Source organism: Echeneis naucrates, chromosome 10 (genome assembly GCF_900963305.1).
Source record: "Echeneis naucrates chromosome 10, fEcheNa1.1, whole genome shotgun sequence".
Lineage (NCBI taxonomy): Eukaryota > Metazoa > Chordata > Actinopteri > Carangiformes > Echeneidae > Echeneis > Echeneis naucrates.
The window spans coordinates 25,047,011-25,068,927 of NC_042520.1; positions in this window are offsets into that span (position 1 = coordinate 25,047,011).

The following is a 21,917-nucleotide window of genomic DNA, read 5'->3' on the forward strand; positions in this document are numbered from 1 at the left end:
CTCCTCAGGCGTCAGCCGCGTCCTGCCCAGTTGCATGGGTTCAGTCCCCCCAGCCCCAGGCTACCGGTCCATCCTGTGCCACAGCGCGCCGGTACCTTTCCGATGACGGTCAGCGCTCCTGATGTTGATGAAGTTCGTGGAGCCGGTTGTCGGTCCGGATGGCTAGGGCGATGAGTGAGTCCAGGTCCACCAGAACCTCCGGGATATGGCGAATATCGTCCGGCGGACTGCCGGATGACAAGAAAGCAGCGAGGAGTGGGCCCAATGAATCACCTGTGGGCGTAGGTTGACCGGGACAAACAATCGATTCTCGGGACACCCACTAGGTGATGGAGCCTCACCATTAGCTTGCTTAACCTCATTCTCTATCTGCCAATTCACCACTCCAACCACACAGGTCAGTGGCAGGATAGGCTTGGGTTCCTTGGCAACCGGCTCAGGGTCATAGAGGCGTGACAAGGCGTCAGGTTTAATGTTCCGGGACCCTGGCCTGTAAGAGATGGAGAAGCGGTTAAAGAAGAGTGCCCACCTGGCCTGACGGGAATTCAGTCTCTTGGCCTTGCGTATATATTCCAGGTTTTTGTGACCCGTCCAGACAATGAATGGCTGTTCGGCTCCCTCCAACCAGTGTCTCCTCCAAGGCCACCTTGACCGCTAGCAGCTCCTGGTTGCCGATGTCATAGTTTCGCTCTGCTTTAGATAGCCTTCGAGATAGGAAGGCGCATCGTCCCATCCTGCTCGGACCGTTGTGAGAGGACGGCCCCGATTCCCTCATTGGAGGCATCCACCTCAACTGTGAACTGTCATCTGGGGTCCGGCTTTGTGAGAATGGGAGCTGTGGTAAAGCGGGACTTCAGGGTCTGGAAGGCCGCCTCTGGAGACCAGGAGAACCGTACCTTGGACGAGGTTAGTGCGTGCAGAGGGGCCACTATGGCGCTGAAGCCTCTGATGAACCGCCTGTAAAAGTTAGCAAACCCGAGGAACTGCTGAACTTTCTTGCGGCTATCAGGTGTGGGCCAGTTGGTCACAGCGCTAACTTTAGCCGGATCCATCTGTACTCTCCCAGGGGCTACGATGAAGCCCAGGAAGGAGATGGTGTCGGCATGGAACTCGCTTTTTTCAGCCTTAACATATAACTTATGAGTTAATAGTCGATGAAGGACTGCGGTTACATGCTTTCTGTGGGAGTCTATATCTGGAGAGTAGATAAGAATATAATCTAAATAAACATACACAAATTGGTCGAGGAAGTCCCTGAGCACATCATTAATCATGGCCTGAAATACTGCCGGTGCATTAGTGAGTCCGAAGGGCATGACCAGGTATTCACAGTGGCCGCTCGGAGTGTTGAACCCAGTCTTCCATTCGTCCCCCTCCCTGATTCTTACAAGGTGATAGGCGTTTCGGAGGTCTAATTTGGTGAATATTTTGGCCTGTTGGATTTGGTTGAAAACGGAGGACATGAGAGGTAACGGGTAATGGTTTTTTATTGTGATGTCATTGAGGGGGGCTGTAATCAATGCAAGGCCTAAGGGAACCATCTTTTTTCACCACAAAGAAGAATCCTGCTCCAGCGGCTGACGAAGAGGGGTGGATCAGCCCCGCCTTCAGTGAGGTCTCAATGTATTCTTTCATGGCTGCTTTCTCTGGCCTGGAGACCAAGTAAAGGCGGCCCTTGGGGATGCTGGAACCAGGGATCAGATTGATGGCGCAGTCATAGGGTCTATGGGGAGGCAGCGACAAGACCTTGGCTTTGCTGAACACCTCCCGCAGGTGGTGATAACAGGGCGGGACGGATGTAAGGTTTATTTCTGAGTCTGTAGTGACATGGAGAGAAACATGATTAATATTTGACAAGACAGCTTCAGGTTTCTGGACATATCTAGTGTGCTCCACACATTCCTTCCCCCATCCTATGACCTTTCCGGTCTTCCAGTCAATGTGGGGGTTATGGGTACACAACCAGGGGTGACCCAGGATTAGTTTCTGCGATGGGGAGTGGCAGAGAAAAAACTGCAGGTGCTCTTGATGTCCGTGAATGTATAGTGGTTTGTATAATGTATAATGGTTTCAGTGACATGGGTTATCGTGAACAGTTCCTTGCCGTTAAGGGCACGAGCTCTAATGGGGTTGGCCAACACCTCGGAATTGAGCCCCAATTTGGCTGCCAGCCCCCAATCCATCAGGCTCTCATCCGCCCCCGAGTCTATGAGTACTTTAAGGTTTGTGTTAATGTCATGGTGCGAAATCCTCGCCGCTGTGAGGGCGCATGAGACGCGGCCCTGAACTGCGGACGAACTCACCCGTTTGGTCCCTTTGGCGGGACACGCAGCAATGAGGTGGCTGGACTCCCCGCAATAGAAGCATCTGCCCTCCTTCTGTCGTCGCTGCCGTTCCTTGGGTGTCAGACGTGCTCTGCCAAGTTGCATGGGTTCGGACTCCTCCGCCGGTCTTTCCGAGGTTGAACCCTGGGCCGCCGGGATATCTAGTCCCTGAAAACGTCGGAACCTCCCCGACAACGGTTGCTGTTCTCGATGTTGGCGGAGCTCTTTCATCCGGATGGCTAGGGCGATGAGTGAGTCCAGATCCCCGGGTAGGTCTACTGGAGCCAGCCGTTCCCGTATGGGTGTGGACAGTCCCTTGAGGAATACGTTGTATAGTGCCGCGGAATTCCATCCACTCTCTGCCGCTAAGGTGCGGAAGCGGATGGCATAGTCACTGACCGACCCATCGGCCTGTGTCAGCCCGACTAGTTCTCTGGCTTTTTCTCAGTCTGTGGTTACCGGGTCGAACGTTCTCTGGCGAGCCGCTTGAAAATCTCAGAGTGAGTAACAAAGTGGGGAATCACGACCCCATTCAGCCGTGGCCCATGCCCTTGCTCTCCCGGTCAGATGGGACACCATAAATGTAATCTTTGCTCGGTCTGTGGAAAAGGCGTGGGGGGAATGCTCGAAGTGAATAGAGCAGTCTCTCAAAAACACCTTGCAAAGTCCAGGCTCCCCGGAGAGGAGGGGGAAAAAAAAAAAAAAATCGCTCTGGGGGCGCCAGTCTGATGCCGAACCCAGAAACGGGCTCGGAGCCAATGGTTCTGGTTCAATGGGTGGTGTGGCGGTTTGCTGCAGGTGTCCAGCCAGGGTCTGCACATGGGTTGACAGATGGTCCAGCCGCGTAACCAGCATCCCCTGGAACACCTCCTGGTGGGTCAGTCGCGCTTCCTGAGAACGTAGTGCGGCTATCAGCTGGGCCGCCTCTGCTGAGTCCATACTGGCCAGTGTGTACTGTCAGGCCGGGACTCAGGAGCAGAGGCTTTGTAAGTCACAGACTTTATTCTTGGCAGCAATGATCTCAGAACCAAGTGAATAAAGAAAACAGGGCTATGAAACATTAACGTAAAGGGAAGTCACGAGGGAAAAAGGGGGACAAAAAAAAAAAAACACTCCGTAGGGAGGAAAAACAAAAGAAACTCACTCACGCTACTAAGCGGAGGATCAAGGTAATTCTATGAAAACATTATGAAACTCAAAATCACTCTCAAGGAGGAAAACACAAAAGCTATGAACATTAATCTATACAACAGAATTACAAACAAAAAGTCCCTCATGTAGAGGAAAGAACAAAAAGGCTATGGTGAAAAAGAGCTAACTCTGATATAGAAATTACAAACAAAAATTCACTCAGTTGAGGACCAAAAGCTTACACAAAGACTCGAGGACTGTGGCATGGACGTAGCGCTGGTGTGGGACATGAATCGACAACACACTGGCACAAGACAAGGGGAAGACAGACTATTTGAACTGTGGGGAAAATGGGGAACAGTTGGAGACAATTGGAAATCAGGAGGACACGCAGGCGACATGAGGAAGGGCAAGTGTTCTGAAACGAGAGGAGAGTTAGGCATTTCAAAATAAAACAGGAAATGAAGAGATACAGTAAGCCCAGACAAGACAAGCTCACCACGGTGTGACAGAAAGGAGAGAGGAGAGGGAGGGAAGTAGAAAACGAACACAAGAAAAACACAACACAACCACAACCAGAATCACAACTAAACATGACAAGTCTGGTTAATTTTTTGTCGCACAAGTTTCTTGTGTTTTTTCTAAATATGCAAAAAAAAAAAAAGTTTTTTCCTGAACATTTTCGTCAAGTTTGGTGTGTGTTTGGCGCAGCCAGAAATGGTAAAGTGAGCTCTTCTGAGGAAAGTGCTTGCAACCAGATAGAAAAATGACACCACTTTTCCCATCGGTTGAAAAATACACTACATTCACTCATCAAAAGATTATATGGCAACACACAGCATTTGGTTGTTGAGGAAGATGGGGAAAGTTGTGGGCATGACTGACAGAGACAGCCATATCATTTGTGAATTCTGAGATGGTAATATTTTTTGTGGCATTTTATCGCGACACCTAATTGTTTTGTAGCCGTACATATAACACCTGAGGTGTCTGCCTGGATTTGAATGTGAATAGTTGAAAATAACTGTGCTTTGCTTTTTAAAGTTTAATTTCTACATAGGTTTTTGAAATGTACAATTTATATTTGGACCCTGATATTTGTTAAACATGTTTGTGGTTTTGACAGTGAAAAAACTACCTTTTTCCAACTCAGATTCTATGATTTTGTGTGATTTTAGTTCCAATGTGCTAAAACAATAAGTCAAAATGTTTGTGTTGGTCATATCCTGTCTTATTTTGAAAGACTTGTCTCCCCTTTGTGTTATCAATCCCATGACAATAATTCAGACAAGGTACAATTTTAAACTAGTTCCAATTTATAACTCCAATTCAAAGGATTGAGATGGATCAACTTTTTGAACTTAGTGAAATTGTAGATTTGATTAAATTTGTGCCAGGGCATCTGGTTCAGATGTTTACCCCATAGAGTTGTACATAAATAAATCTGATGAATTAACTCTGTTCCTTTCAAAAAATTTTAATCACTCTGGACCAGTGTTTCCCAACCTTTTTTGAGCCATGGCACATATTTTACATTAGAAAAATTATACGGCACACCACCAAACAAAAATGTCACAAAAAGTATATATAATGAAATATAGTGAAAAGAATTTTATGTCAATTTACTTACTCAGTGTGAAACCTGGGCCTGTTTAGTTGAACACAAAGCTGATATTCTTGCAGGAATTGAAGAAAGACAAACACAAAGATCTTCCTCAACAGCTCTGAGCCGCTCTCTTTTCTTGGTCTTTATAGCAATCATGCTTGAAAAGCCCATCTCACATAGATAGGTTGTGGAGAAAGGGAGAAGAGCTGAAATTGTGTTGTTTCCCAGAATAGGGAACTCGTTGGCAGCAGTCGGCCAAAAACTGTCCAAAGGTAGATCAGCAAAGCTCAGCTTTAGATCAGTTATTTCTTCTTGCTCCTGCAAAGTCATGTCCCTTCCAACTGCAGTTGAGCTATATGGGTTCCTCACCCAGTCAAGGCAATCAGTGGAAGGTGAAGGGAAATAGCATGACAACTACAGCTCAAAACTTTGCAGATGTTTACCTATTGTCTCACACAGTGCAGCACTGTGGACACTCTGCCATTTCTGGGTGTGTGGGAACATTTCAAGGTTGGCACTTTCCACATGTTGTTTCCAGAGCAGCACCTTTGAACAAAATCCCTGTATTTTATCTGTACTTGTGAGCAGGTTGTCATTTTGGCCTTGCATTCGTGTGTTCAGGTCATTCAGATGTTGAAATATATCTGCCAGATATGCTAGTCTTGCACACCACTCATAACTTGAGAGCAACTTAGCATCGTCATACTTCTCATTTGTCAAAAACACTTAAAGTTCCTCCCACAGCTCATACACACGAGCTACTGATCCACTGATATCCATAGATTCATCGATCATCGATCGTTGCGATACAAATTTCCCGCTGATGCGCAACTTTTCCAAAACTATCTTCTCAATGCCTGCAGTCTTGAATACGTCTGGAAATTGTATTATTTGATAGAGGGACTTGGGCTATTTCTTGAATGGCGCCAGGGCCGAGCATCTCTTTCAAGATAATTTTGTAGGCAGGCATTATTAATGTCTTGATTTGACGATGAGTTCAGCAACTTGGTAGCTAGCTTTAAGAGCTTTTTCACCCGTTTGGTGGTTTATCTCAATAATGCTGCCTGTTTCCGAGTCCGTTCATGCAGTTGAACAAAATAGTCTGTATTCTTGTTTTGAAGTGATGGGTGTTTTGTCTCTAAATGGAACCATGGCACTGTTGGAAAACTTTTCCCCACACACCAGGCATAGCGGAGTTTGCGCACTTAGTTCCCCGGTAAAAGTAAATCCATTGTCTTGAGCTCACCTTTTTTGCTTTCTTCTGACCAGTACTCATGATAGGACCTTCATCTGGATCGTAATTTTCTGCAGGACCCAGGTCAGATTGAGTACTTTTTCTTTTCAAATATTTATCCATCGTTATTACCTGCAGTCTCACTCAAATATCGCGCTGATACACTGCCCTCTATTAGAAGAGCATTTGATTGTTCTGCCTGTCACTACACGCTGCTCACTTAGAACCAGAATCAGGTGAAATTGGACAATCTTCCACGGCACACTTGATGATTTGTCACTGCACACTTGTGCACTTGTGCATTCCCAACAGCGGTTGGGAATCACTGCTCTGGACTGAGGAGCTTTGCCTCAAACTGCCACTCAGGCTTGAAGAACCCAACTCTTAAAATCAGGTGAAGAACACTCCAAATGCAGTTTTTACTACCCCATACCCCATTACTAAAGTATATGTTGCCCTCCAGGCTTTGTCGTGGTCAGTGGATTGGTGATAACTCCCAATTATGCATATAATAAAGAGGCAGACAAATGGAAAGTGTGTTTTGCTTAGCTGCAGGATTTAAGACCCGCCAAGACATGAACTCCTCTAGACCCCTGAAGCCGTGTTGTGGTATCTGGTAACAATATGTTTTCACTTTGTGCACTGTGCATTATCCTGCTGAAAGAGGCCACAGCCACCAAGATTTCCCAGCTGAACATTGCCCAAAACATCATACTACTTCTGCCAGCTTGCCCTCCTCCTGTCGAGTGTGCTGGTACCATGTGTTCCGCATGTTTGGAACGTACATGCACCTGGACATCCACATGATGTAAAAAAAAATAAAAAATAAAAAAAAAATAAAAAAAACATGATTCATGATACCAGGTAACCTTTTTCTATTGTTCCGTGGTCTGGGCATCAGCATGGGCACGCTGACTCTGGTCTACAGCTAAGCATCCTCCAAATGAAACAAGCTGTGATGCAATGTGTTTTCTGACACATTTATATCAGAACCAGAATTAACTTCTTCTGCCATTTGAGCAACAGTAGGTCCTCTATTTGGTTGGACTTCACGGGCCAGCCTTCACACCCCATGTGCATCATTGCGCCTTGGCCGCCCATGACTCTGTTGCTGCGTCATCACTGTTCCTTCCTTGAACCACTTTGATAGATACTGACCACTGCAGACCAGAATCACCCAGCAACAGCTGCAGCATTGAAGATTCTCTGGTCCAAACATCTAGCCATCACAATTTGGCCCTTGAAAAACTTGCTCAATTCCTGACACCTGTCCATTTATCCAGCTTGTAACACATCAGCTCCTTGGACAAAATGATAGTTTTGCAGTCAAATGTATCCCACCAGCTGACGTGTGCCATGATGAAGACGTAATCAGTGTTATTCACTTCAGCTGTCATATCGTTACATCTGGTTGGTGTGCATGTATTTCAAATCAAATCATAACAAAGTTACATCAAGGCACTTTACATATAAAGCAGATCTGGACCAAACTCCATCTCAAACTACTTAAAGAGACCCAAGAAATCCCTCCATGCTGTCAGTAAGCACTTGGTGACAGTGGCAAGAAAAAACTTCCATTCAGAGGTAGAAACCTCAGGCAGAACCAGGCTCAGGGGGGGGCGGCCATCTGCCTTGACTGGTTGGGTAGAGAGAGAGAGAGAGAGAGACGCAGAGGGTGGTGGGGGATTCCCAGTGTATACCCAGTTACAGGAGTCCACTGGACCAGTTCTCCGTCTCACAGGTCCGAATCTCCAGTTCTAACAGGCACTGACCTGAGTAGAATAGATTTGTTTGAGCTGGTAACTACCTACATCCGGGCCCCGACCCTGGTCCCTCCAGCGGTCAATGCACAATACAGTAGCTGTGTTGACTGTGACTGACGCACCCGTTAACGACAGCTTCCCTCTCAATGATCTTGGCTCTTGGTGAATCCCTCAGAAATGTTTGAAAGTTTGAACTTAATAGCTCTAAGGGTCGGTTCATAAACTCATTAAACTGGGCACATAAATTTGTGATAACCTTTCAGAACCTCAAGTTGTATCATGTAGCCAAAACATATCATTTTACACTTATGATGTAGAAGCTAAAATAATAGGGATGAGATTAGCAATCTTTACTGCAGTGGTTTTATTGCAGGCTTCAAATTTGCAGTGTTAATGCAGCAGTGCAGTTAATGGGATAAATTCATAAATTAAATCAAATAACGCTTAGAGTAAAATCATACTAAAAACCATTCTTGATGATGTGTCTGATGTGGTGTTTGAAAAAAGTTTGAATCAAAAAAGTTTTTCCCTCAGTGCTTCAGGACCAATGACCAGTATTGTTTTGTCCTGGTTGAGCTATAGGAAGTTTCCTGCCATCCGAGACTTATTGTCTAATATGCAGCTAAAAAGGGTATCAATTGGCCCATGTCATCAGGAGACACAAGCAGCAATGTAAAGCTGTGTATCATCGGCATAACTGTGGAAATTAATGCCATGTCTCCTGATGACATCACCTAATGGCAGCATGTAGAGATTAAAAAGAAGTGGACCTAAAATTTTGCCTTGGGGGACATCACAATTCAATTCATACACACGGATGAACATTCATTTAAACTAAACTAAACAAAAACTCTCTGTTGATAAGATAGGATTGAAACCAATTCAAAACAGTACCAGATATACCAATCAGGCTGTGAAGTCGCGTATAAAAAGTGTAGTTAAAATGTTAACTATAGATGCTTACTAGGTATCTTCATATGTTTGCATACTATTCCATTGCCTTGAAGCTAACCTCGAACCCCCACCCCAAAAATAAGGAAAAAAACTTTTTTTAAAACACTTTAACACAAGTTAACACAAGTTAATATGCCACCTGTGCCAGAGCAGCTCAGAAAACCAACGAGCCTCTTGTCCCCTAACCTAACATAAAAGAAACGTTTTTCTTATAATATAATATGCCCTACAAGTCATAAACACTGCATGAATGCAAACTTACAAGCTCATAGAAGACATCAAGGGCCTCAAATCCACTGCAATAATGTTGGTAGGAAAAGTGATAAAAATGTGGCGACTTTCACTTCCTGTCACTCATTCTTTTCTACTTCCTGTCTGACCCTTCAAACTAAAAGTATGCACAAATGGACTAAAAAAACCCATCAGTAATTTACCGAAGTAGCTCTTCAACAAATTAAAAGGCTCTGAAACACTGCAAGATCCAAATCACTCTGCCTGACATCAGTAAATGTCATAACTCAAACTTATTAAGTATCAGACACAAGAAGAACCATATCTGTAATTGGTCTCAGGTATGATTTGCAAACGCCATACTTGACAACTTTGACATCTGCCTTCCTGATCCGTCCATCAGTGCTGGGGTAAGTCTTCATCGCAGAGAAGGCATCCAGAAGGCTGTGACTCAAGCAGGAAAACAACTGCTACTTGGGCACAAGCTGGGAAACATCACTGATGATGTGCCCAAGTTGCATCAGAAGATGTGTGTAAGAACCAGTACATCCTGGCTTGGCCATTGACCTCTGGGAATAACTTCAATAGCAAATCCAGGGGTGCTGCTAACCTTCAACAAACATACTCAGTTCTCCCCTGACCAAACTATATCTGACCCCCACAGGCGTTACGTTATAGTGAGTGGGACTTTATATCAAACTTTGGTTGTACTGGTTAATGTTTATGCCCCTAATTGGGACAACCCAAATTTCTTAACCTCTCTTTTTTCAAAAATTCCAAACTTGGATACTCATTGTCTCATTTTAGGGGGAGACTTGAACTTACTGAAACAAACTTGACTGATCCCACCCGAAAGTACTTACACCCTCTGCAATGTCAAAAACACTACCTTCTATTATGAGTCAATTAGGCTGCATAGACGCTTGGCGCTTGCTCCATCCATTTTCAAAAGAATTTTCTTATTTCTCCAAAGTACACCAAGATTATTCCTGCATTGATTATTTCTTCTTAGACAGAGCTCTTCTACCTCTAAAATCCTGTAAAATCCACTGAATATTCTGATATTGTTATTTCTGACCACGCTCCTCATATTTTAGACTTAGCACTCTTACCTAATACTTCAAAACTATGGAAGTTGAATGCGGGGCTGCTAGCTAAAGATGAGTTCTGTGATTATATTTAAAAAAAAAAGTGTTTTCCTTGCAAAGAACAAAAATTAATCCATCTCACCCTCTCTGTTATAGGAAACATTAAAGGCAGTAATTAGGGGAGATATTATCTCATACAGTGTACATCTGGCCAAGAAAAATAAACAAAAACAAGAAGAGCTCATTGACATTTAAGTTGGAGGGCGAGGAGACAGCTGGCTTTATCACCATGTTCATAGTATGTCCCTTTGGTCCGCCTTAAAAGGTGCTCTGCATCGGTATCGGTAGTAAGAAGATAATAGTCGGCTTGCGATTTCACTCTTTTTACATACAATACTGGACAAAGAGATCTTGAATATTCTCTATCTATACTGAGCATTGAGTCAATGAGCTCTTCTTGTTCTTCTTCAAGTCCACAAGTCTAGTACTAAAAGGTAGAAAGGAAAAAAAAAAAAGGACAGGACCAGTATCAGTACCAAGCTTAACATGTAATCTTCCAGCTGAAATGTGCAAGTAAGGATAAAAAAAGGGAAAGAAAAACAGAAGAAAAAAAAATAGACTGGTGGTTTCAGTCATTAAAGTCACAAAAATTTTGTTCTCCCCATGCCTGTGTAGTTTTCTTCCAGGTACTCCGGTTTCCTTCCCCTTCCTAACCCTAACCCTGCGTTGGACTGGTGACCAGCCAACGTTCCAGCTGCCCCCACCCAGAACTTTGGCTGGGATTGGCTCTAGCACCCGCTGCGACCTGGAAAAAGAAAAGTGGTAGAAGATGGATGATGTTCTTTGAGTAGAATTTTATAACAGCAGAATCAGAAATAAACAGCAGAAATACATTTTGTAAACACTTTGCCGTGGGTTTGAAATGGAATCATGTACTCATGTACAACTATAGCTATACGCCCCATAAATGAGATAGGAAGATTGTTCCAGTGCCACAGGTCATCACAAATTTTCGCCAGGACTGGATGAAAGTTCAGGTGGACTAGCTATGTTGACTTCGGTGAGATAATTATACCCAAGTATTTGATGTTGCCTGTGGAGAAGTAAAGTTGAAAATTTTGGTCTGCAGGATCACATACATAGGGGCAGCACGGTGGCGTAGTGGTTAGCGCTGTCACCCCACAATATGAAGGTCGCAGGTTCGGTTCACAGCCTGGGTCCTTTCTGTGCGGAGTTTGCATGTTCTCCCTGTGTCTGCGTGGGTTTCCTCCCACCGAATGTATGTGATATACATTCTCCATTATTAGTAATATTGTTAATTTGGACTAGTTAATTTAAGTAGTCAGAAAGGGCTGAGAAATTTGAGATACAATTATTTGTTTCCTGCAATTATCTTTGAGGTTGAGGTTTGAGGTTGTTGTCGAGTAATACATCGTCAGCATATAAATTGATTTTGTGTTTGGAAACAACCGAGAGGATACGTTTGATATTGGTGTTCTGATGCCAGTGGTTCCATGAATATAGGAAACAATAGGGGAGAGAGGGGGCATCCTTGTCTTGTTTCCCTCTGCAGAGGGAATCTTTGCGACGTGATTTAATTTGTGGTGACTGTAGCCTTGGGTGAGTTAAGCATTATTTTTATATTTGTGCTTTTGTATTGAGATTGAGATACAGACACACAGAGACTGATATACAGACACACACAGAGACTAATATGGAGACACACTCGCGCACACACATACAGACACGCATGTACAGACATAGGTAGACACACACACGCACATATAGACAGACGGGCACACAAAAACCCAGTCAAACACATACAAAGAGACACAAATACAGACATATACAAATATACACAACCGTATTCAGAGAGACACACGCACAAAAACACAACCAGACGCACAGAGACACAGATACACACAAACACATAGCTGACGAACACTATGACTACAGCCATCACTTTGAATGATTTCTTCTCCGACTCGGACAAATCAACTTATTCATTCCAGACTCCTCTGATATGAGAGCAGTATGAGAACAGTTACGACTGACATTCCTGTTAGACTGCAGAACACACACACAGAAAGATATTGAGATGCGCGCACACACACACACACAGACAAATATACAGGTGCAGTCACACATATACACAGACACAAAGACACTGCTGCTGGGATGGGGACGCCAACTTGACTAGTCAGGCAGAGGCGTCAGGAATTGATGAAGCCCTTTGGATAAGAGGCAAAACTTCTTTGACAAAACCCAAGTCCTGAGTTCAGTTGCTTTCGATTCAATTGTTGGCCGGATATTACTGTGACCTGTGTGAATGTGAATATACACAGACAGACATATGTCTATCTGTTGTGTGTGTGTGTCTGTGTGTGTTTGTATATGTGTGTGAGTGCGTATGTATGTCTGTCTCTGTGTTCTGCAGTCTAACAGTAGTAACAGTAGTAACAGTTGATCAGCTGCTCTCATATCAGAGGAGTCAGGGATGAGTACATTGATTTGTCACAGTTGGAGAAGAAATAATTCAAACTGATGGCCGTAGTCATAGTGTTTGTCAACTGTGTGTGTCTGTCTCTGTACATCTGGCTATGTTATTGTGTGTGTCTGTGTATGCTTGTATATGTGTTTCTGTAGGTATGTATGTGCCTATGTATAGCCCTCTATGGCATGAATTTTCATTTTATGAGGAAAAAAATATTTTACCCTAGTTTTGGGAGCTTGGGGGGGTCCTTATAACGTATCAATCAGAAATTGTCTCCCCCCCACCCCCCCACCAGATTTTGGTTTGTTGCCTCAGGGCAACAAGATGCTATGAAGGTACTAAAATGCCAAGGTTTTCTATATTATTTAATAAGTGAAATGAGGAACAAACAAGCAATAAATACATTAGAAGAAGTTTTATTTCAACAAACAGCCACAAATGGTTTATCAATTAGTGCATTAGAGATTAGCTGCAGTGTGTGTATATTTTTTTTCTGAATGTGTGTTCCTGTGGGGTACTGAATGACTGTGTTTCTCTTTTTTACAAAGCACAGTCTGTATTATTCTGTATGGAACCTCATGAAGCAGTTGCTGGTGTCATTGTCATCAGGCAGGTCATCTGTTTTGGTTTTGTTTCTTACCTGAAACCAGTAAGCATAAAATTAGAATAGGTCATGTATACCTCTTTTCATCCACTGATGCAAGCATGCACACGCACACGCGCACACACACACATACACAAACACAAACACACATATACATGTTCATTCCATACAGTATGTTACTCTACTGACTGAACCCTGATCTCCTAGCTCTCCCTCAAACCTGATTCTGGAGTCCACTCTTCCTCACTGTCACTCTCCTCAAGCTCACTGTCCTCACTGTCGGAAGGAATGAGCCTAACCACTTGATCATGTTACTTACACCCATAAAATGTCCGTGCATCCATTTCCTGTTAGTAATAGTAGATAATACAGCAAAAAAATTTATTATGTTGATAACTATACATCCCTACACATCTCCATCCATGAGCATGTTATAGTTCACACCAAAGTGGTGTAACTGCACAATGTTGCCCTGAGACAACGAATGAAAAACTGCCATTTTAGTATATAAATGAAGACAAAAAGTGTCTTTACTCAATCAAATATGCTTTTTCACTTATTCATGCACATCACAGATATTATTTATAGAAAGTTATTTAAATTTAAACATGTTAAAAAGTGAAATTTATCTTACCTTCTGCTAGCAGTGTGTGCAAGTCAGCTGTGGTCCCAAAAAGGACTGTTCACCCCAAGATGAAAGGTCAAAGCCACACCCAGCTCAAATTCCATTGGTCACAGACTTGACCAGGCCCGTACCAGAGACAGTTCCAGTGGCCGGAGGCTCCCGGAAAGCCATGACTGAAGAACCGCAAACATCAGCCTATACTTCAAACTGTGTACCTGCATGAACAGTGGAACAGAGCGAAGCTGCTTGAACCGTGTATTGCTCCTTGGGAAATATTTTTTATTTTTTTATTTTTTAATTTTTTTCAGACTATAGGAAGGAGAAGAGGAGGAGCTACAGAAGAAACAGGTCCCCATCCTCCAAAATAATTAGATCGCCATCCTGCAGGAGTTCACCAAACTGCAGGATGGATTCCGGATTCCGTGCAGACACCTCGATAGATTCCTTGACAGGTTGTATGCACTGGCGTATGTGGTTTGAATTAAAAAAGTGTGACATGGAGCAAAAAGGGAATGACGACTGTAGGAGTTTTTCAGACGACCCTTTTCTTGCAATAAAGCTGTAACGAATGCTGTAAATCAATTGCGATCTGTAATAAACAATTTAACTATAGAAAATTATTCTGCAACCGAGCCCCCTGTCTCTCCTCATTTCTCTCGGCTTGATTCACCTTCTTCACCAGTTGTTTCACACACTGAATGTTTGAATGCCTTAGACAGGGCCGTACACCTGTTAGATATTCAGGAGGGGGGAAACGCAGGTGTAGTTTTCAGGGGCAGTGGAGAGGGAGGGGGAGGGGGCAGAGGGGCAAAGGGGGATGTAGGGAAGTGATCAGAGATAGATTCAATAATATAGAAATTAGGCAAATTTTAAATTTACCGACTCCATCGGGCATAGCCAATTATAGAGAGTTTTACGGGGCTGTGATGGGAGCCGCTCACGAGCTGTCTGAAAGAGTCTTCTCGCAAGCACAGCCTCGTGACGTTATACAGATGGAGCTGAGGGGGGACAGACTGAGTAAATACGTGTCCTCAATAGTCAGAGCTGAGAACGCTGATGGTGGTCTCTCCGCCTTTCAGAATCTCCTGGACTGGTTCAGTCCAACATGTCTGTCATGACAGACGCCAGGAGAAGTAGGAGGCGTTAAGTACATCTGGGAGTATCTGGGATGTTTTTATCACGTTTGCCCTGTGTGCTTTCAGCCTCAAGAACGCTCTCCTCTCACAGGGACCAAATGTGAGGAGCTCCACTCTAGCACAGTGAGGAGACTAGAGAGGTTGCGTTCGGTGCACGCTGTAACACCGGTCGTCATGACGGAGCACAGGTGTGCGGAGATGGAAAAAAAAACACGAGGGGGTGAAAGATTTCCTCAGACATTATGACGCTCCTCAGCCTCTGTCACCCCACGAGGCTTTGTACGGAGGCAGGACGTGTGCCGTGAAGCTGAGACACACTGCAGAGCCTGACGAGACCTCCCTGTATCCCTATGTGAATTGAAGTTTCCCTTATCCTCTGGTTCACCCTGAAATAATTCTTAAAGATTTTGAACACCCCAGCAGCTACTTTGGACTAATCAAAGCCGTAGTGTATCCGCCCAGAGGTTTGTTTTTCCCCATTCTACCGTAAAGAACTGTCTCCGGTAAACTGGTGTTTACTCTGTGCCGCACCTGCGCAGAGATGAATTTTCAGCAGGGGCCATGCACTCAAGGTGACGAGGCCAGAGCTTTAAAGGGGGTCTGGGTCACGCCAGAGTTTAACAAGGCTTTGGAGATGGGCTATAATTTGGCCAAGATCACAGAAGTGTGGCATTTTGATCGCAAGGTCGACACCAACGCCTCCCAAATGAAACCAAATCCGGCAAAAAGACAAATTTCTAAATTGTGTCTCAACAGCTTCTGGGGAAAGTTTGCTCAGAGAAATAACCTCTGTCAGACGTCTCTCATCACAGAACCCAAAGAGTTTTACTCTTTTATGTCAAATACTTTAACTTCATCAACGACAGAGTGGCTCTGATCCAGTGGGTGCACGGAGGTCGCTACATCGCCACTCCCAACAAGGTAGACAATGTGTTTGTAGCCGCTTTCACCACGGCCTACTGCAGATTAAAATTGTACAGTTACTTGGAACAGATGCAGGACAGAGTTCTTTACTTTGACACAGACAGCCTCATTTACACCACTAGAAAGGGCCAAAACAGCTGTCAAAGAGTCAACTTTGACAGCATCAAACGACTGGTGGAGAGTTATGTGAGACAGCATGCTGAGAGTGGGGAGGCAGAACATTTTAAGGGATAAAAGGGGATTTCTCTTAAAAAATTCTTCATTTCAGAAAAAGTTTTGCGTTGTGTTTGACAAGAGACGGTTGCTGCTTACCGGTTGTACTTTGCCTTTTGGTTTTTAAAAAAATGTCACACCTTGTTGAAGAAATTGATTTTGATCCTAGATTGGTCCTGCCTTTTTCATGCCAGATTGTGGGACCCAGCAGTTGTGGAAAAACTTTTTTGTAAAAAATTTATTGGAAAATTGTTAACATGTTATGAACTGTGTACCTGAGAATATTGTATGGATTTATACTTCTTATCAAAGCATGTACGAAGAACTGCAAAAGAAAAAGAAAAATATTAAATTTGTCGAAATTCGGCCTGCCGGATTCTTTTGAAGACGCTCAATTATTTGTGCGTCTTCAAAATGTCCCGGTCAAAAAGATTTTTTTATTCAAAGTTTTGACGACGCTACTTGAGATCCTCTCGGTTATTTATTGGTGGACCTCACACCCGCCTGTCCAGAAAGATTCAGACTCAGGGCAGGAATACTACCTCGCCAGAGGCCGGTGGTTTATTTGCCTAAAATAAAGTGAAATCATTGAACGCTTGCAAATATAAAAAACTCAAAAGCCAGAAGAAAATTATCAGACTGCTGGCGGACAAAAAAACTAGTCTGAAGAGAAAACGATGGGTTTTGATGAAACAGACCGGAGGTTTTCTTTTGCCTCTGCTCTCTGCCGTGGTACCTATGTTTGGTCAGCTTCTTGGCGGTCTGATTCACAAAAACTAAATCATGACTCAGAAAATGACCTAGAAGATGTTTCTGCTGAACCCTCAACAACTGAGCCGACTGACGCAGACGCAGGCCTGACAGTCGTCCTGGGTACGGAAACACCGGCTCAAACCATGAGACATGCGGCTGAAAGTGATTTGGATGAAAAAATGAGGGCTGTATTAAACGAGGCAGGACTAACTCCTTATGAGAAAATTAAAAAATACAACGCCCTGTTGCAAAGATATCGCACCCTCGTCAAACAAGATGACAGAGAGGGGGCTTTGAAGAGACAACTTACAGCTGATGCCGCTGCAGAAGATAATGATAATAATAATAATAATAATCCTCAAGCTCGCAAACAATACAGCAGACTCTGAATGGGGGGGGAGGAAGAGGAAGAGAGCAGATTATTAATTTTTATGTGTGTGTGTGCATGCCTTTAGTAGTAGTCCACCAGTACTTGTCGTTTGGAGTTGATTTCCAAAATAGATTCGTAGCCAGCATAAACGATCAGGGTGGTGGTATGAGGTAACGGCACCCAGTATCTAATTTCCAGCCTTTAATTTCCGTTGGAAACAGGGGACAAGGTGTTGGTGTCTTCAGCGGCATTGAGGTTAAAGACAAACAGAGAGTAGCCCTGCTCAAATTCTACCCTGTTGATGCTTAGATGTAAATCTTTCAAGTGTCTCCCTGTGGCAGGGAGACACTTGAAAGATTACAAACATGTTGTAAAACTCTCTGACGGACATACCTCGGTTAAATTGAGGTTGAAAAGCTTTGCCCGGAATTTGTCTACCATCACAACACTGGGCCAGGTATTCCACGTCATTGTGGATAAGATTGAACGGAGACAATACTCTTCTACTTGTGAAAGCTTTGTGGTGCACCATAGCCAAAACAACGTATTTGGGCATGGTCTCCAGAAATAGATTCTCTTGGTTACATATTCGAGAATTCTCCGGGATGGTATAAGTTTTCACATTCACCCGGGCCAAAGGATAGAGAATGTTTCCCTTTGCTAAGGCCGCAGCGTGACCTGAACGCACCGCAGGGGCCACGGTGGCTTTTTTCACAAACAGAGAGGCTCCCAACACTTTTAAACAGTAGGTGGCGTCACCGGCGCACATGAGGCTGAAGGTGTCACTGGCTCTGGTGAGCTTGACTCTCAAATCCACCGTGTTCAGAAGAAACCTCTCGCTGAAAAATTTGTCAGTGTGGAGAGGTCCCAGCAGGTGGACCTCTTTGGACTCAGAGGTGAAAGCGGCCCTCTCGCACAGGCCTTTGTTGGGCCCGTTGGTGACAACCACCGAGTCCATAGCACCAGCCGTGTCTTTGTAGAATAACCCGGCGCTGAACTGACCTTTTAAGGCGTCTTCCGAATAGTTTAGTAAGGTTTCTATTATGGCCCTGTACGGGTGAGTGGCGCTGGATTGCGATATCAATCTGTCTCCCAGAATAACATTGCATTGACAAGAAATTGTATTTGAGGGGTAATTTATCAGGCTCACGCTGGCGTCGTTGGCCAAGTCCGTACCATCTGCGTTGGTGATTTTCACCCTCAGGTGCAGCAAGGTGTTGTTCAGATCCAGATATTTGTCACCGTCTCCCAGTATAAAAAAACTACTGCATACTGCATTCGCTCGATTTTTGGTGTAATAAGGCCATCCTTTATATATTTATTTATTTTCCTAAAGAAATATATCTCCGGAGTTCCGAGTTCCTCCCTTTAGGACGGTTTCTTCCAACTGATTTCTTCTTGAAGCCTCCTTTGCGTTTTTTTACTGTCGGCCTTCCCGAAACAACACGCTCCCCAGGAGGTCTCTTCCTAGGTCTTCTAGCCCAAACAATGATACCTCCGGCGCCCTCTTGAGATCCGGGGCTCTCTCGCCCACCGCTGCCGCCGAATAATTTACCCACGGCGCGGGTAAACACTTCAGAGGCTTTAGCGACCGCAAAGCCCTTTCACACCAAATGCATTACAAAACGAAATAACTTACTAAATACAGAGCCTATAACTCTTCCTTACATAACAAGGTACCCGTAAAAGCCAGGAAGTGCTCCCCCTACTTGATTTTCATAATAACTCACAAAACGGTGAGGGTCTGTTTTGAGACTCTGAATCATTTTTTATACACCGGAAAGAGTTTTGACAGGCCTGAAATGTAATTTCAACACAGTCTTGCCAAAGGTGAAATCGACAGGTAGGTTTTGATCCGATTTAATCTTTATGCAAATGTCTTCAATGTGGTTCTTGGCCACGGCAGATAGTAAGTGTGGTTGAAATATTGTGTGATCACGTCCCCATACGTTCCCTGCACATCGACGATTCTCAAGAGAGAAGCGTAAGCGTCACCCACCACCTGGTGTTGTACCACGTCTGTGTAACAGTAGAGGTGGTATATCCTCACCTTTATATCCGCGGGATAAAGAGCTGTCTTCGATTCAAACTTGATCCATTCTCCAGGCTTTACACCTAGGATGTAAGCCACGGGTGGAAAACAATGAAGATGAACCTGACCCCCCGCGTGATATTCAAATTTCTTGTGAATGTTGTTAAAGACTAGTTTAATGTCCAAATCAATACGTCTAAGAAACGTGTTGAACTTGTCTGCAAATTGCTCGGCGCTTCTCTAATAACCTTCCGTAAATCTTTGACGACGACACCCCCCCGTCTCTTTCTTGGACGCGCTCGCAACCGCCGCTACCTGCACATCACCTTCTTTCTTTACGAGAAGAACGGCCTTCACCTCTTCTCCCGCTTCCTCATCCTCTTTAGGTTTCTTTTTCCAATCAAAGTACCCCGCACCTTTTGGTACGTTAAACCAGTTCTGTGGGTACGAAATTTCCGTCAAGACCACCTGCCACGGGCTCAATGTGTTGAGGTAAATCCACCTGGAAAACGGAGGCCGTATTATTTTTAAAGACCTTGCGGCTGGCGTTGGTGGGAAGGGTGATGTAAAAACCCTCGCTATCCGTCCCGTTCATGATCCAACTGCTGAATTTTTTGGGCCAAGTTTTACATTGCACCAAGGCTTGCTTTTCACCCCACACCACCCTCCTGGCAAAAATTTTCTCCACTCTATAGAGCTTATCCGGAGCTGTCTTTACTTTTTGCAACTCGGCTTTGTAAAAAGTGCCCTCAATAGGTTTGCCGTCGTAGTCTTTGAGTTTATACTCCGGCGGTAGACGAAATATGCATTCAGACACTGTAAATAGCTCGTTGGTAAAGCTCTGTTTGTATTTTTTATCAAACTTTCCCCTTAGTCGGGATATCCTCACTGTGTCCCCCTGTTTCAAATTCATCTTGAACCTGGCTTTGTATCTGAGAGGAAAAGAACCGTACAGGTTTTGAAAAACTTGAGAGGTATTTTCCTCGGTCACCTGCTGAGGAACTCATAAACTCTCCAGAGTTTATGAAAAAAATCAGCGAGACTCTACTTTTTTAATACAACTTTTATTTTTCATAAAGCATCAGAAATACGTTGCAAATATATGAAGGTTCAAAATATATGATGGATCAACACACACACACACATTATAATATTTAAACATCAAGGCTGTACAGGGCAGTCCTCATCACTGAGGCTCCAATGGTGGCTGTAATAACACAATGAAGCTTCAGCAATTCACTCGAGACATGCGTAGGCACATTGTTTTGTACACGTCGATTTATGACATCTACAATCAAAGCATATATCATAAATAGATGATCCACATTGTCATAATTCATCTCTGATCATTTCATCAAATGCTTCGGGTAATGACCGTTCGTCCGTGAATTGCGAGGCATCAATGATGAGTAAACTCCACAAAGGTCCTGCATGACTTCGAACCGAGTCCAACCTCTTTCTCATTTCATCGACACGATTATCATTTGTTGTGTTTTCAATCACCCCTTCTAAAATAAAGAATAAAGAGCCGGTAGTCCAGTGATCCTCCAAATGCGCCATCAATTTTCCACAATAATCCCCATTTCTTCAACTCTTCGATGCTTTTCAACTCCAGAGCGTTTCCTTTTTCAACCAGTTTATCGTACAGGTTGACGATTTTCTGGTTCACGCGTCTTTCGAATTTCAGATCGTTGAGAAAGGCTTCTGCCAGTTTAGAGAAAACACAAGAAACTTGTGCAACAAAAAATGGACCAGACTCAGTGATCACCTTCCTAGCAACAAAATTTCACCCTGCTCTATGTTCCCTACAGATAATATCCAACTAGGCCAGTGAGCGGTGATAGCTATTATGTCTTTGGGGTCATCAGGTGGCAACCTCCTTTCACCGGTGTTTCGTCTAGTTAGGCCCACAACACCTCCAGAAGGCTCGACCGTGAACACTGGCGTCCCAGAGTCACCCCCTAATGCCAGCCATCACCACTCCTCACACAAAGACACTATCTCAAACAGCACGACTATCACCTACTCTGACCTCTCACCAACTGCACCAGTGAAAGCGGGGTGGGGATACAGACCCTGGTTCGGGTAGGAGAGAGAAATAGAAGAGGTGGAGAGAAAAGTAGGGATGGGATACAGACCCTGGTTTGGGTAGGGGGCATGAAAGTATAGAGGGTGCAGGAGGTGGAGGCAATACAAGCTGCATTAGTAGATTCAGCAACTAAACTCACCTAAACAGTCCTATGCTCAAACAACACCAACACTCCAACACAGGCCAGCTCACCTGTACTAACCGCATGGTGTCAAAGAGGCACAAACACATTTTTTTATTTTTAGAGAAACACAAGAAACTTGTGCGACAAAAAATGGACCAGACTCAGTGATCACCTTCCTAGCAACAAACTTTCACACTGCTCTATGTTTCCTGTAGATAATAT